A 15,945-nucleotide genomic window follows, 5' to 3' on the forward strand; every position below is an offset into this window, starting at 1 on the left:
TCAATTTTATGACCAAAATTGGTTCCAGTTTGGCCATCTTGGTTCAGCTTCATCATACTGTGCATTTTAATGTAGAAAACCACCTATTGTATTTTTCATTAATTACAGGCAACTGATTTTGCCATGTGGCCAGCTAGAGCCAACCTTTGTCATCTAAAAGTGCCCATCAATATTACAATCTTGGCTGCCAATCTTACCAAATCTACGTAAACTGTGGGAGTACACTTTAGGTTAGAGGTGCCCACGCTATTACAGAATTTGAGCTACTTCAAAAATTAAGAATTGAAAATAATCTACCAGGTAGAATCTACTTACAGACAGGCGCGGCACTTCCATTAAGGCAAGGGAGGCAATTGCCCCAGGGTCCTTGCACGATAGTAGCATTGGTATCTCACCTGTTCCGGCAGCTGGTGTGCAGCTACGTTTGTTCATGCTCCCTGTCCTCATCCCGCTGTCTGCCTCTTGTGACCTCCGCATGTCATTACGCTTATGCATAACTTGCGCCACAACACAAGAATCAGGCAGCGGGAAGATGATAGAGTGCACCGCTCCAACAGGTGAGATACAATGCTGGTATTGCTCGGGGAGCACGTGAGAGTAATGGGGGTGGGGGGGGGGGGGGGGGATTGGAGGGTGGCAGCTGGCTCGGGGGATGAATTTGTAGTGCCAGGTTACCTTTGCCCTGGCACTGAAGGTGGCCATTAATGACACAATTCTCCAATTCAATGATAATATTGATCGAATTGATCTAGTTTTCAGATTGATTCCATTAATCTGATAGAATTGGATAGCATTCTGTTAATGGACCTGAATGATATCTCAATTGTATCATTAACGGCCACCTTAAGCTATTCAGGTCAACAGCATTCCCACGTGCACTGCAATACTATTTGGATTGCATCTTCTATGCATAGGAAGAAACAGATATCTGTGTCCTAGCTCAGTGACATACAGGGGGGCAACGGCTGGATAGTGTACTGGTTAAGGGCTCTGCCTTTGACATGGGAGACCAGGGTTCGAATCCTGGCTAGGTCAAGTACCTATTCAGTAAGGAGTTCAAGGCAAGACTCCCTAACACTGCAGGGTGGCCTCTTGAGCGCGTCCCAGTGGCTGCAGCTCTTGAGCGCTTTGAGTCCGACAGGAGAAAAGCGCTATACAAATGTTCAGATTATTATAAACTGCACAATATGGGAGCCCCCAAAAAAATCTTTGTGGCCCGCGTCTGCCATGTTCACTCCCCTATGATAATCCCTAGCATCAGGCATGCTATTCCTCTGAGAGCATAACAAAATGAGGTCTCCTCGACTTTCACCCATAACAGTGTCACCATCATGACTCCTCCGACAATCAAGATGAAGCACTCAGAGTTCTTTCAACTCTTATCAGCACAGACCTGAATTCTCCTCTCTTCTCCATAGCAGACTGACACATCCCACGAACATCTGCATTGCAACCACACTGTCCCCCTGCCACACAACAATGCCCCACATCACTTAAAGAGAATCTGTACTCTAAAATTCTTACAATAAAAAGCATACCATTCTCTTCATTATGTTCTCCTGGGCCCCTCTGTGCTGTTTCTGCCACTCCCTGCTGCAATCCTGGCTTGTGATTAACAGTTTTAGGCAGTGTTTACAAACAAAAGATATGGCTTCTATAGGCTGAGAACAGCTTACTGTGTGACTCATGCAGAGCTTGGAGAGGGTGTGTATAGCTTCTGCCAATGACAAGCAGTGCTGCACATTCCACACATTCCAGCCTCAGCCCGACAGAGGAAAGAAGATAAGATTTATTACAGAGACAGTGCAACTAGAAAATGCTGCAGTAAGACAGACCATATTAGAACAGGCATAGGAACTTATAGGATAGAAGAAATAAGGCTCAAAATTGTGTTACAGAGTCAGGGAAGGAAAGAGCTCAGTAGCTGTGATCAGCCATACCACCCCTTCAATTAACAGTGGAGGGGGAGGTAGTGGAGTGAACAACAGTAGGCTGGACTGCTGCAATTATGTACTTTAAAGGCTTGTAACCTTAACCCATCTCTCTGCTCCGAAAAAGCCAATTGTCTGTTGAAAGTGTAGAAGGGAGTGTGTGTGTTGAGCTGTTGTGCTGTGTTTATGGAGCATTACACTTATGTTTTTAGATGGTTTTAGTGTTGGTCTTACAATTTATTTGAATATAGATTGCACTTAGCTTAGACTATAATGATGTTGCTTCTTTTGTTCTGGCAGCCGGGTTTAAATGTGCCACACTGAACTTAGTATAATGAATACAAGGTTGCTGTATTTTGTTTTTAAACTCTGTGTACTGAGCAGATTGCTCTGCTTTTTTTTTTTTTTTTTTTTTTTTACTGGCACAAAGTTTTTTTTATTGACCTTTGGTGTCAACATGTCTTCTAATCCTTGTACATCCCCCTTTGTTGTGTCTCCATTTATTTTCTATTTTGAATGTTGTTTTCTAGTCCATATTTATAAGAATATTTACCATTAGTAAAAACTTTAAAATGATACCTGGAGCACATTAAGACCTATACTTATACATATCTAGTATATGTAACATTGTTACAATATTTCATACCATTGGACACAAAAAAAAAACCAACCTAAATACAGGCTATTGTGTTGCTATAAAGGGTAAAGACACTAAATAACAGTCCTAGCAAATTGGCTACACAACATGCTACTTGTAGTACACAAGTACAACAGAGGCTGTAAGCAGTGGATCGCTTCTCGGCCTTTTGGCTAAGATCAAGTGTAGTATCTGTTCTTGAAATTTTTGGGGGGACCTGGAGGGATGGCACTGTGGCAGGGTGTCCTTCCTGGTCGTAATTCCCAGGGACTGATAGAATGGATCTATACCATGGTCGAGGCTGAATGGCTGAGGGCTTTGCTTAGGCGTACTGCCCCTGGAAGTGGCGCTCCAGGTGCACCTGAAAAAACCTGAGATGTGGCAGGTCTCAGGCGGAAGTAGGGTGCTTTGGTCTGTACTGCCCATATGCATCGCTAACTAACGCAGCCCCCCGGCCTTTTGGCTAGGGAGAGTGTGGAATTTTTATCACTCCGGCCGCAAGGTCGGGGCCAGCTTGCTGGCACCGGGGACTTTGGTTCCCACCCGGCTCCCTCTCGAGGGAGCCACCCGGACCATGTGGGATGCCACATGGCCAGGCCCTTTGGGTAACCACTGGGCACAGTAGGGGTCCTCCTCGGAGGACTCCAGGATCCTTCAACCCCTCGGGTGTTGGAGGATGCCACCCCCTGAGCCGATGGCAAAGGGGGAAGGTTCCCTTCGGGAAACAACCGGAAGGGCCCTGCTGTATTGTGGGGCCCGTGGCTACTCGTGCACGTTTTGTGGGGGTGCTTTAGGGCACTCACGCTTTTTCCGTGCACGGGGCTAATAGCCTTGCTGACCGGGACTCCTGTTGCATGCAACAGGAGCCAAGACAAGCTAAAAAAAAAAAAAAAAATTGATTCCAGGATGGTTTGACCTTGAAGAACAAGGCAATAGAATGTTGCCCTTGCTTCAGGAAATGAATGTGTAGACATAATGTCACTAGACAATATAATAAAATAGTGCAACACAAAAAGCTATAAATTAGGTTTTCCTGGCTTGGTTCAACTAAAATGTTCTAAGGACTATGTACTTTCTATATGAATTCATATTAAATTGCAGAAATTGTTTATGGCGACAAATGCATAAAATAAAAGCATTCCTGTATGGCTACAGCTATGCAACTATAATATGGATTTTTTATGAAAAAGTTATATTAAATATTTACCAGTTGTACAGGCAGGTCAAAAAATTAGTCCATATATATTTGGACAGTGATACAATTAGCTTAATTTGGCTCTATATATATTACCACAATGGATTTGAAACAAGATAATTAAGATGTAATTGAACAGTGGATTTTTAGTTGTAAATGGAATAAAATAAGTATACATACAAGAGCCGTCTATGATTTGCAGAGGTTTTTATACATAGTGGCCCATATGCAATTTACTTTTTCACCTCCGTTTTTTCCTAGGTGATAATTTTAAACTTGTCAATAAAATGCCTTTCAAGCCACCAGAAAGCAAGAAAATACTCAAAATAATTTTGAAAGTACTTTTTCACCTACTTTTTGGTACTCTTTTAGTTGAAAAGTGCTGGAAAGATATTTTGAATCGAAGAAGAAAAATTATCTCCTAGGAGAAAACTCAGGTGAAAAAGTAAATTGCATATGGGTATGTTGATTTTCAGGGTTTAAAATTCCCTATTTAGTAACAGAATCCCCAGGTATGTATAAAAACAACACTTTTTTTTTTACTACATCTCTGGTACACTTCAATGTCAGCACACATTATACACGGATACTCTGTTAATGTGACATTAGCTCATAAAAACTGAATGTCATCCAGAACTCAAAAGAGCATATTCAATGATTCAACTCTGCTGCCTCAAAAAATAAATCTGGGAGTGTAGTAAAATGCAGTGCATCTGGCTTCTTTTCCTCTGCCTCCTTATATTCCCGCTGAGTCTACTCTTTTTTTTTTTTTTTACAACGCACATCCTCCTTTGGGACATTGGGAAGTTTAATTTCCTAATAAGCCACACAAGGAATGTTATACTATTTTATCATATACACCCATGGCTGAATTTGATCCACAGGCTTCAACAGAAGCTTGGAACACAACATGAAACACAACAAAAAGGAGGTGGGAGATCAGGCGAGTTTACACAGCCTGTGCCCCCCTCCCCCCCCCCCCACCACAATCTAGAACAGAAAGGCCTACACTTTTTCAGCTTGGGAGCTGCATAGAAAATTATGAATTGAAAATGATCTACCATATAGAATCTACCTACAGATGCAAGCCACAACTGCAGCACATGCACAGTGGCAGTTCATTAGTGATTACCACATGCCACCAGTCAGTTAGAGTCCTCCTCAGTAAGCCAAATAGACCAATGCTTGACCAAACAGTCTCAATATCATGCTCATTGTCCATCAAATCTGTAATCAGCATCTTCTACTACACTGCTGTGCATAACTGCGGGACAGCATATCACACTAAGCTCATCCAAGTCAAAGAGATTGAGCATGATGTGTACTTCACTCAGGTAGGTGGTGTGGGATCTACCAGTAGCTACCTAATGAGTACCCCTGCTCTAGAACAATTTAGCTTTTTCGCAAAATCATTCTCACTCATCCCAACTTAATAGAACTCATAAAATAATATTATACATTTTATTTAAATTAGAATATTTTAAAACGTATTGGATTACATGAGTATATACAGGTAGTCCCTGGTTAACGAATGAGATAGGACTGCAGGTCCGTTTTTAACCTGAATCTATCCATAAGTCAAAACACTGTGCTATCTATGTCCCCTGTACCGCCTCTGTTCCCCGTGCCTTCAGTGTCCCCATCTGCCCTCAGAGTACTGAAGAAAAATATTTTACCAGTTTTTTTTTTAAATTGACATTCTCAAAGACAAAGTTTTTTTTTTAAAAAACTCCCACAGAATCAAATTTCACATTTTCAGGCCGTATCAATGAGTCCTAATTCGGAGACTACCTATATAAGAAATACAGATGGCCAATGAAATGTAAATAATTCTGTTCAGCATGCAAATTGCATGCATCTTGGAATTGGGCCAATCAAAAATCAACAGGAAATTAATTCCACTAGTCCAATTTCAAATGACATACAACTTGCATAAAATTTGCACACAAACTGGAATTATTTGCATCTCATTGACTATCTCAAATTATAAATGATTTTGCCACTGACTGCAAGTATTAAAGAGAACCAGAGACGAAGCACCCTCATGTATTTTATTACATTTATCAGTGGGAATATGACAGTAAACACCTACCCTGCTTTTAGTTTCATTCTTATCTGCTTACTTAGTCTATTAGCAGCTGTGAGAAGAATCCCCGACTGGCTCAGTCTAGGTTAGACCTGGAATCATTACAGCTGAGTCACTCTTCAGTGGAGTCTTTTCAAGCCCAAGCCTTTCACCTCCTGGCTCATATTTCCTGCTTTGCATACTGAGAGCTGTAATGACATGGGAGGGGCTGCTCCTGCTGAGAGAGAAGCTCTGAACCAGACAAGTGTGGCTGCAATATGATCTCTGTGTGCACTAGATAATGATGATGACTGCAGTTTCATTCCTATGAGAGACACTTCCTACAGGCAGCTGCACATCATACCAAAATGAATGCACACAGATGAAAGGCTGCAGCAGCCTTTCTCATATAGCCTAGATAGCAGCCTAGTCAGCACATCCAGAACAACTCATAACCCGGAAGCAGAAGGGATATGAGCCGGCGGCCATATTTGATTTTTCCTGGAGCAATAATGGATAAAAACCACGAAAAATTGCACACCAGAGCGGCGAAATGATCAGGTAGAACATTTATTCTTTACAAGCTATCGACTGATATGTTTATTTTGTGTGAAACGTTTATCTCGGGTTCCCTTTAAGGCATTTCTTGCTAGCAACAGTTACATAGCACTGGCTCCTAAATAAGCTTAAAGAGGAACTCCAGTGAAAATAATGTAATAAAAAAGTGCTTCATTTTTAATCATAATTATGTATAACCAGTTCGGCCTATCTGGACGAGCTTCCTCGTCCAGATAGGCACTGGTGCTGCCGCCGGCTCGTGCGCGCGATCGGGCGCGCCCCCGCGCGCGCTCCCGCTGCCCGCCGCTAGCCCCCCGATCAGTGAATGGGAATATAATTCCCATTCACCGATCTAACTTCCCCGCAGAAATACCGACGCTTTCTCTCCAGAGAGCGCGGTATTTCTGCCCCCAGGAAACAACTCCTCAGCATTTTAGTTCCTAGATGCGAGCTGGTTCGCATCTAGGACTTTTTTCACTGTGGCCATCTTGTGGCCAAATAGTAAACTGCACCCACATACATTTTTGATTAAAAAAAACCATTATTTTACATTTAAAATTAGCAGTTTCCCTCCCACACCAAAAATTACCCACATACACTTTTTTTTATTTAAAAAAAAAAAAAAAACAATTAAAAAAAAAAAAAACAACAACATAAATAGTTACCCAAGGGTCTGAACTTTTTAAATATGCATGTCAAGAGAATATGTTATTATATTATTTAAAATTATAAGCTTATAAATAGTGATGGACGCAAATTGAAAAAATGCACCTTTATTTCTAAATGAAATATCGGCACCATAAATTGTGATAGGGACATCGTTTAAATGGTATAATAACCGGGACAGATGGGCAAATAAAATACATGCGTTTTAATTACGGTAGCATATATTAATTTCAAACTGTAATGGCCAAAAACTGAGAAATAATGAATTTCTTCCGTTTTTTTCTTATTCTTCCTGTTAAAATGCATTTACAGTAAAGTGGCTCTTAGCAAAATGTATCACCCACAGAAAGCCTAATTGGTGGCGGAAAAAACAAGCTATAGATCAATTCATTGTGATAAGTAGCAATAAAGTTATAGGCGAATGAATGGGAGGTGAACGTTGCTCGGATGCATGAGATTTTCGGACCGCGGCGCTGAACTGGATAAATGATTTAGTCAATGTTTGCTCATTGTAAAATCTTTCCTCTCCCAGATTCACATTCTGACATGTATTACATGGTGAAATGTTTACTGTGGGCAGGTTATGTACCTGTTTCTAGCTGTTCTGGCCTTGCAGACAGTTGTAAACAGCCATTTCCTGTCTGTGAACATTGTTACATTGTGGCAGTTTGCCCAGAGTACCGTACGGTACCAGAGCCTCTTGTGGGAGGGGTTTCAGCACAAAATCAGTCATACAGCGCCCCCTGATGGTCTGTTTGTGAAAATCATATTTCTCATGTAAAAGGGGGTATCAGCTACTGATTGGGATAAAGTTAAATTCTTGGTCGGAGTTTCTCTTTAAAGAGACTCTGTAACAAATTTTTCAGCCTTAGTTCTTCTATCCTATAAGTTCCTATGCCTGTTCTAATCTGCTCTGGCTTACTGCAGTCTTTTCTAACTGCACTGTCTCTGTAATAAATCAATGTATCTTTCCTCTGTCCTGTTTGTCGGGCTAAAGCTTGATTGTGTGGAATGTGCAGGGCTGCTTGTGATTGGTAGAAGCGATACACACCCTCTGCAGGCCCCCTGCATACTCTGAATGACTCACACACTATGCTTAGCTGAGCCTATTAGAAGCTGGTTAGTTTGTTTGTAAACACTGCCTAAAACTGTTAATTACAAGCCAGGATTGCAGCAGAGAGTGGCAGAAACAGCACAGAGGGGCACAGGAGAAAATAATGAATAGAATGGTATGCTTTTTATTGTAAGAATATTAGAGTACAGATTCTCTTTAAGTCTTCATTTACTTACAGACCCCAGAGTAAACCGCATGTTTAATCTCATAACAAAGATAACTTTATTTAAATAATGTGGCTTAGTTTATGATCCAGTTAAGGATCTCAGTTTTATCATGAAAAATAGTAAATAGTAGTAAAGGCTAGAAAACATTTTCCACTGAATAAGAAATGTAAATATTAGTAAAAAAAAAAAAAAATCTGGAATACATCAGGAAATATATTCATATAAAAAAAGGTATTTAAAAAAAAAAAACCGGGTCAGTAGTATAAAAAAAAAAAAAAAAAAAAAACCTGAGAAAAAAAAAAGGAAAAAGGCAACAAGACTGACAAAGTTCACCTGAACCTTTTATTTTTTGATAAAGTGGAAAAAGTTACAGGCTTACAGTCTTCCTGAATTGCGCTTTAGACAAAAAACCCAGCATTAGTTACCTGGTAACTTCCTTTTTAGTAACCTCCAGGACAGGTCCACCATGAGACGACATAGGCTCCTTCCAGGAACAGGAAACGTCCACTTAGAGCACTCTATAAATTTTAAACTAACACCTCTAAACCCCAGTAAAAAAAAAAAAAAAAAAAAAAAAAAAAACAAGAACTGTTTCAGGTATATATATAAAAAAAAAAAAAGTGGTGTTAACCATATACTCCCTGTATAAAAAAAAAAAAAGCGGTGTTAACCATATACTCCCTGTATAAAAAAAAAGTGGTGTTAACCATATACTCCCTGTATCAAATACAATCATAGTGTACATAAAAATTAGGGTGGGTTGCGGACCTGTCCTGGAAGTTACCAGGTAACTAACGCTGGGTTTTTCCAGTAACCTCCAGGACAGGTCAACCATGAGAAGATAAGCAAGAATCTTACCAATTTTAGGGTAGGCCGACTGCCTGCAACACTTTTCGTCTGAAGGATTGCTGTCTTGCAGACATCAGATTCAGACATCAGGAAGAGAAAAAAGAAACACCGGGCACCTTCCGTCCCGTTTCTTTATTGCAGCGTATACATCACAGGTTGCTTGACAATGGTGCGTCCATCATTCAAATCATACGATGGTGGTGTGATGAAGGTGGGGGGGGTGCCGGGCACCAGATGGGGCTTGTGACGGCCGTTTCTCGTCTCGCCGGACGCTTGGTCACGCTGCGCTCCAATAACCAACCAGGTTATTGGAGCGCGTTATTGGAGCGCAGCGTGACCAAGCGTCCGGCGTGACAAGAAACGGCCGTCACAAGCCCCATCTGGTGCCCGGCACCCCCCCACCTCCATCACACCACCACCGTATGATTTGAATAATGGATGCACCATTGTCAAGCAACTTGTCAAGCAACCTGTGATGTATACAATGCAATAAAGAAACGGGACAGAAGGTACCCGGTATTTATTTTCTCTTTCTCTTCCTGATGTCGGCATTCATAGTCTCTCTTCACCCAAGTCCGATGTGCACACGTCCCAGCAAGTGAATGCAGGAAGCTCCGGTGAATTGGTGAGAGTTTAATTGTCCTATCACTCACACTGCTCCTATAATTTGTAGGGAGTGCCACTCGGACTCTATTTCTACTGACTCATTAGACATCAGATTCACCCTGTAATGACTTGAGAAGGTGCTAAGGCTTGACCACGTCACCCAGGGGCGTTCCTAGGGTCCTTGAAGATTGGGGGCACCTGTGGGCACAAGGCGAGGGGGGCATGCGGCGCGCGCAGCGGCAAAAAAATGGGCGTGATCATACCGTGAGTGGGCGTGGCCAAATTTACATGAACTTAGCAGCGGTGTAAGCTACAGATAGCCGGCCTGCCCATCAAAATATTAGATGGAGCCCCATGTCCTTTATTTAAATAATTGACAATCAGTATAGGCATAAATCAAAGATGTATACGCACATACAATTTTGAATGGTCAATCACTGACCAATTTTACCAACCCCATGCAGTAAGTGGGCCAACAAACAATGAATTTGATGAACAGAGCTAAAATTGGCTAATCAAAATTGTATGTGTGTACCAGGCTTTACAGCTAATACTGTACATAATGAAAGTAGCAGGGATAAGCACACACTGCAGCTAGTTTACTATCAGTACAGGCACAGAGTAACAGCTTATACAGTACATACTGGAGGTAGCAGAGATCAGCACACTATGCAGCTAGTTTACTCTCAGTACAGGCACACAGTAACAGCTTATACAGTACATACTGGAGGTAGCAGAGATCAGCACACAATGCAGCTAGTTTACTATCAGTACAGGTACAGAGTAACAGCTTAAACTGTACATACTGGGGTAGCAGAGATCAGCACACACTGCAGCTATCAGTACAGGCACAGAGTAACAGCTTATACTGTACATGCTGGAGGCAGCAGAGATCAGCACACAGTGCAGCTAGTTTAGTATCAGTACAGGTACAGAGTAACGGCTTATACTGTACATACTGGAGGTAGCAGAGATCAGCACACTGCAGCTAGTTTAGTATCAGTACAGGTACAGAGTAACGGCTTATACTGTACATACTGGGGTAGCAGAGATCAGCACACACTGCAGCTATCAGTACAGGCACAGAGTAACGGCTTATACTGTACATACTGGAGGCAGCAGAGATCAGCACACACTGCAGCTAGTTTAGTATCAGTACAGGCACAGAGTAACAGCTTATACTATACATACTGGAGGTAGCAGAGACCAGCACACACTGCAGCTAGTTTAGTATCAGTACACAGGCACAGAGTAACGGCTTATACTGTACATACTGGAGGTAGCAGAGATCAGCACACACTGCAGCTAGTTTAGTATCAGTACAGGTACAGGTACAGAGTAACGGCTTATACTGTACATACTGGAGGCAGCAGAGATCAGCACACACTGCAGCTATCCGTACAGGCACATAGGAACAGCCTAGACTGTAATGGGACATGGAGGATGGGGCTCAGGCACAGACACACACAATGGGGCACAGACATACACACATACATACACAATGGGGCACAGAGGCTGGGGCACTGACAGACACACCACACACACACTGGCAGAGTAAACAGTACATTACTACCTCCTCCCTGGTCTGCAGTCTGCCACGCACGGGGTTATCTGCCGCCTCCGCGGCTGCATCCTGCCTGTGTCCGGAGTCCGACCTCCAGGCTGGCTCTGGCAGTTCTCCCCCTCACTCTCTGCAGCAGAGGCTTCTTCTTAGTCCCTCTTGGTGGCATGGCATGCGGAGGATCAGCAGAGGATCAGCGAGGGTCAGCGGGCACCGGCCGGGCAATTCAAAACTGCACTACACGTGCAGGGGGCGGAGCTACTCACGCTCTCTCCAGCCCCCTGCCTATTCATTCAATCTCACGCCCCCTGCCTGGTGCTCCTGATTGGGCAGGGGGCGGATGGACAAGGGGACCAGCAGTGCTTCTGAGCGGCGAGCACCGCCCACAACATGGCGGCCGCCGTATTGTGTAAACGGCGGCCGCGCAAAGTAAAAACATTCGTGGCACTCCCGTTGGGCACCCCAGAGCAGTCATTAGGGGCACCCCAAAGCCATATCCGTGGCACGTGCCACCGATGTGACGCTAGCGACGCGCCTGACGTCACCGCTCTGCAAATTTCTTCCGGCGTAGCACCCACTCTGTAAGCCCATGAAGTGGCTGCTACCCTAGTGGAATGGGCCCTTACTGTACCTAAGAGACTAGATCCTGTCATTCTATAAGCCTCTTCTATACATCTTGTTATCCATTTGGCTATTGTTCTCTGACATCTTCATGCCCTTATTGGACCCTGAAGAATTGATAAATAGAGCTCTAGATTTTCTAAACTCAGCAACTCTTTCTAAATAAGCTATCAGACATCTTCTGACATCCAACGCTGGTTCTGAATGATAAGAAGGTAACAATTTGTGTCCTGTGAAATTGTCACAACTTTAGGAAGGAATTCTTCACAATGTCTTTAGTATTACTTTATCATCAAATATGATACAGAATGGTTTGTCACAACGTAAGGCTTCCAATTCGCTTACTCTCCCTGCCGAGGTAACCGCTATAAAAAAAAAAAAAAATTGTCTTCATTGTCAATCTTAAGGGAACATCAGCTACAGGTTCAAATGGTTCTTTTAAACTTTTCAGTACTAATGATCAATCCCAAGTAGGAATCTTTTTACTCACAATCGGTTTCTTTCTCTCTATAGATTTGAAAAATTGAATAATAATGGGGTCCCTTGCTAACCTATTTAGAAAAGTCAATAATGCAGCTACTTGCACTTTTAAAGCAATCTTCTCCACATCTTCCTGTAGAAATTCCAGGACCGTTGGCAGTATCTCTCCTGAAAATCCTGATTGCTCCAGCCATAGGTTAAACGTTTTCCAATATTTCAAATATATTTTAAGTGTCACTTTCTTTCTACAGTCTATTAGTGTAGTGATGACTCTCAGAAAGACCTCTCTTCCTTAGGGTAGACCTCTCAGAAGCCAAGCAGACCGGTTTAGATTGGGTATGCAATCTAGCCTTTTTTCCGACTTCAGAGTTAGCAACTTCTTCTGTGGAATTCTCCATGGTCTGTCTAACCTCAGGTTTAGAAGAATTGGATACCAACTTCTTCCTGGCCAATCTGGAGTTATGATCAATATTGTTCTTGACTGCCTTAATTTTTGTAGTACCCGAGGTATTAGCTGAATTGGAGGGAACGCGTATGCGTTCTGGAAAGTCCAGTTCTGACTGAGTGCGTCCACTGCCTCCGCTCCTATGGGATTCAGGGAGTAAAACCTTCTGCATTTTGGGTTTGCCCTGTTTGCAAATAGGTCCATTTGCGGACAACCCCATTTCCTGACTTGACTTCTGAATATTTTGTCTGGAACTTCCAACTCTGAATTTGACAGTCTGTCTGCTCAGAAAGTCGGCCATGTTTAGCGATCCTTTCAGATGAACTGCTGATAATGATAGGAAGTATTCCTCCGCCAAAGATAATATCTCCATCATCAGTTCTAGACGTTTCCTTGATGATTTATGTATGCCACCGCTGTAGTATTGTCTGTTCTCACTTGAACCCCTGTATCAGGGATTCCTTTATTGCTCTCAGTTCTATGTAGTTTGAGGACTGACTTCTTACTATCTTTGGCCACAGACCCTGAAACATCTCTCCCTCTAGATGAGCTCCCCATCTGAGTAGGCTTGCGTCCGTCGTGAGGACTCTTGGGTTTGGAATACTTCACAGCCTGCCCTCTGTAGAAATTCTTTTCAACAGCCACCACTCCAGTGACCTTAGGACCGTGTCTGGGCATTTTAATAGTCTTTCCAGATCTTCCTGTGTTTTGTTCCAATTCTCCATCATCCAAAAATGAAGCTCCCTTGTGTGCAAAGCCCATTGTATCGCTGGAGATGTTGATGTTAGAAAACCTAACACTCTCACCACTTCTCTTATTGTTAGAACTGGATCCCTTAAGCATTCTGATATTATACTCTTTAATTTTGACACTTTCTCCTCTGTTAGGTATAGTCTTTCCATGTCTGAATATATCAGAACTCTGTGAAACTGTATCCTGGATGATGGTTGAAATACCGACTTGTCCCAATTTATTATCCATCCGAGGACCTGTAACTGTTCCAGAACCCTCTGGGTGTTGTCTTTTGCCTGTTGAAGGGAATCTGCTACTACCAGTAGGTTGTCCAGATACGGAATCACCAGAATTCCCTGAGTATTAAAGTTCTTTATCACTTCTCCCATCACCTTTGAGACCATACGTGGTGCTGAAGATATTCCGAAATGCTGAATCTATTTCTCTCTCTTTATTGTTAATCTTAGAAACTTCTGTGATGATTCTCTTATCGGAATGTGCCAGTAAGCATCCCTTGAGTCTATATTCTTTGTCACACATTTGGGGGGTTAACAAGTTTCTTACAGAGAATATAGATTCCATCCTAAATCTTAGATAAGATACAGAGGGGTTTAAAGGTTTGAGGTTGAGGATTAACCTGAACTTCCCCGACGGCTTTTTTACATGAAAATCGTTGCATAAAACCCGTTGCGTTCCTGATATGGAGGAACAGGAATCATCACATTCTCCTCCACCATACTGTTTATAGTTTCTTCCAAGGCTTCCTTTCTTTCTTTGTCTCTTGGTAGAGGAGTAGTGACGAACCCATTTCTCGGAAGAGCCTGAAACTGAATTTTGTACCCGTCTTACCAGATTGAGGATAAAATCGTTCCTGGATATTTTTGTCCACTGGGAATAAAATCCCGTTAGACGACCCCCCAACTTTTTCTCTGGCGTCATTTTTTCGCTTGTGTTTCTGGGTTACGAAAAAATTATTTTTCGCTCCCTCTCTATTAATAGCCCAAAGCTATCTCTTTTGTTGAGGTCTCTCTCTATTATCCTGTCTGTTTCTTCTGAAAAATCTTTTATCCTGAACAAAACTTCTTCTTTGGAAAACCCTTCCTATTAGAAGTTCTTTCCAATATTTCATGTAGTTGAGCCCCAAATAGTAATTCTCCATCAAATGGTATGTTACACACCCTTGCTTTTTTTTTTTGTAATAAAACTTTATTGAAATTTTTTTTTCCATACAAAAAACATATAGAATACAGACAAACAATCTGAACAACATTACATGGAATTGCATTACCTAAGATGTACCCTCTGGGGTCACTTATGGTTAAAAACCACGGAACCTAGGCACAACTTATAAGAGTGTTAACGGTATATGCATCTCTTTATGGTACAAGAACGGTAGTTCTTTCAGAGTAGGAAGAAGGGAAAGCAAGGAAAAGAAGAAGATAGGAAAGGGAGGGAAGGATAGGTCTAGACAGGAAAACCACATAGGACAGGGGAGGGACAGACATACTTGTCCATGTTCTTCAAACAATTCACTGATGTGATTACCGATAGTATAATATTATAGAGGAGGAACCTTACCAAGACCACCATTTGTACCGGTCTGAGGATCATCATTGAGGGGTTATTGATCTAGGGTTGATGTCACAGTTAGATAGCCACACCCTTGCTTTTGAGGCCTGACTGCCATCCCAGTTCTTTATCTACAAATTACATCTAGCAGTATTGATCAAGGCTGCTGTTCTGGCATTTACTCTTATATTCTCAGCTGCTGCATCAGTAATATAAGCTGTGGCCTTAGATACATCTAATAACCTACAAGATCTCCTTTTTAGATGCTCCTCAACATCTTCAACATTTTTCACCCATAATGCTAATACTCTCACCACATATGTAGTAGCTGCAGCCTGTCTAAAATTTGCACCTGCAGAGGATTAAGCTTTCTTTAAAGCAAATTCGTCTTTCTTATCTTGTGGATCCTAGGAGATACCCCAAACCTTCAAACGCAAGTTCGTTGTCTATTAACCTGTGAAAAATCTGCGTCTAATCTAGGGCAACGATCCCACGTCTTCACATCATTCGCAGTAAAAGGAAATCTTTTAATAAAACCCTTGGACATAACTTTCGGTCCGGATACTTCCACTGACTCAAAATCGTAATCTTAGTGGATTTGTGTACTGGAAACGTGAGAGGTTCAGATGGTTCCACTCCTTGATATAAACTTATCATGGATTGATAACTCCTCTGTTTTGTCAGGTTCAATTTTAAAAGTATTATTGATTGCTAGAATCAGCGGTTCTGTCTCATCAGCAGGTAATCTA

At 42.1% G+C, this 15,945-nt stretch overlaps 1 pseudogene; it reads left to right on the top strand.

The window, feature by feature from the left end:
• The first annotated feature begins 2,721 nt into the window (after positions 1-2,721).
• LOC137554794 (U2 spliceosomal RNA) lies at positions 2,722-2,853 on the top strand (annotated as a pseudogene).
• The last annotated feature ends 13,092 nt before the right edge of the window (positions 2,854-15,945 follow it).

The sequence above is a fragment of the Hyperolius riggenbachi genome, chromosome 2 (assembly GCF_040937935.1).
Source record: "Hyperolius riggenbachi isolate aHypRig1 chromosome 2, aHypRig1.pri, whole genome shotgun sequence".
Classification (NCBI taxonomy): Eukaryota; Metazoa; Chordata; class Amphibia; order Anura; family Hyperoliidae; genus Hyperolius; species Hyperolius riggenbachi.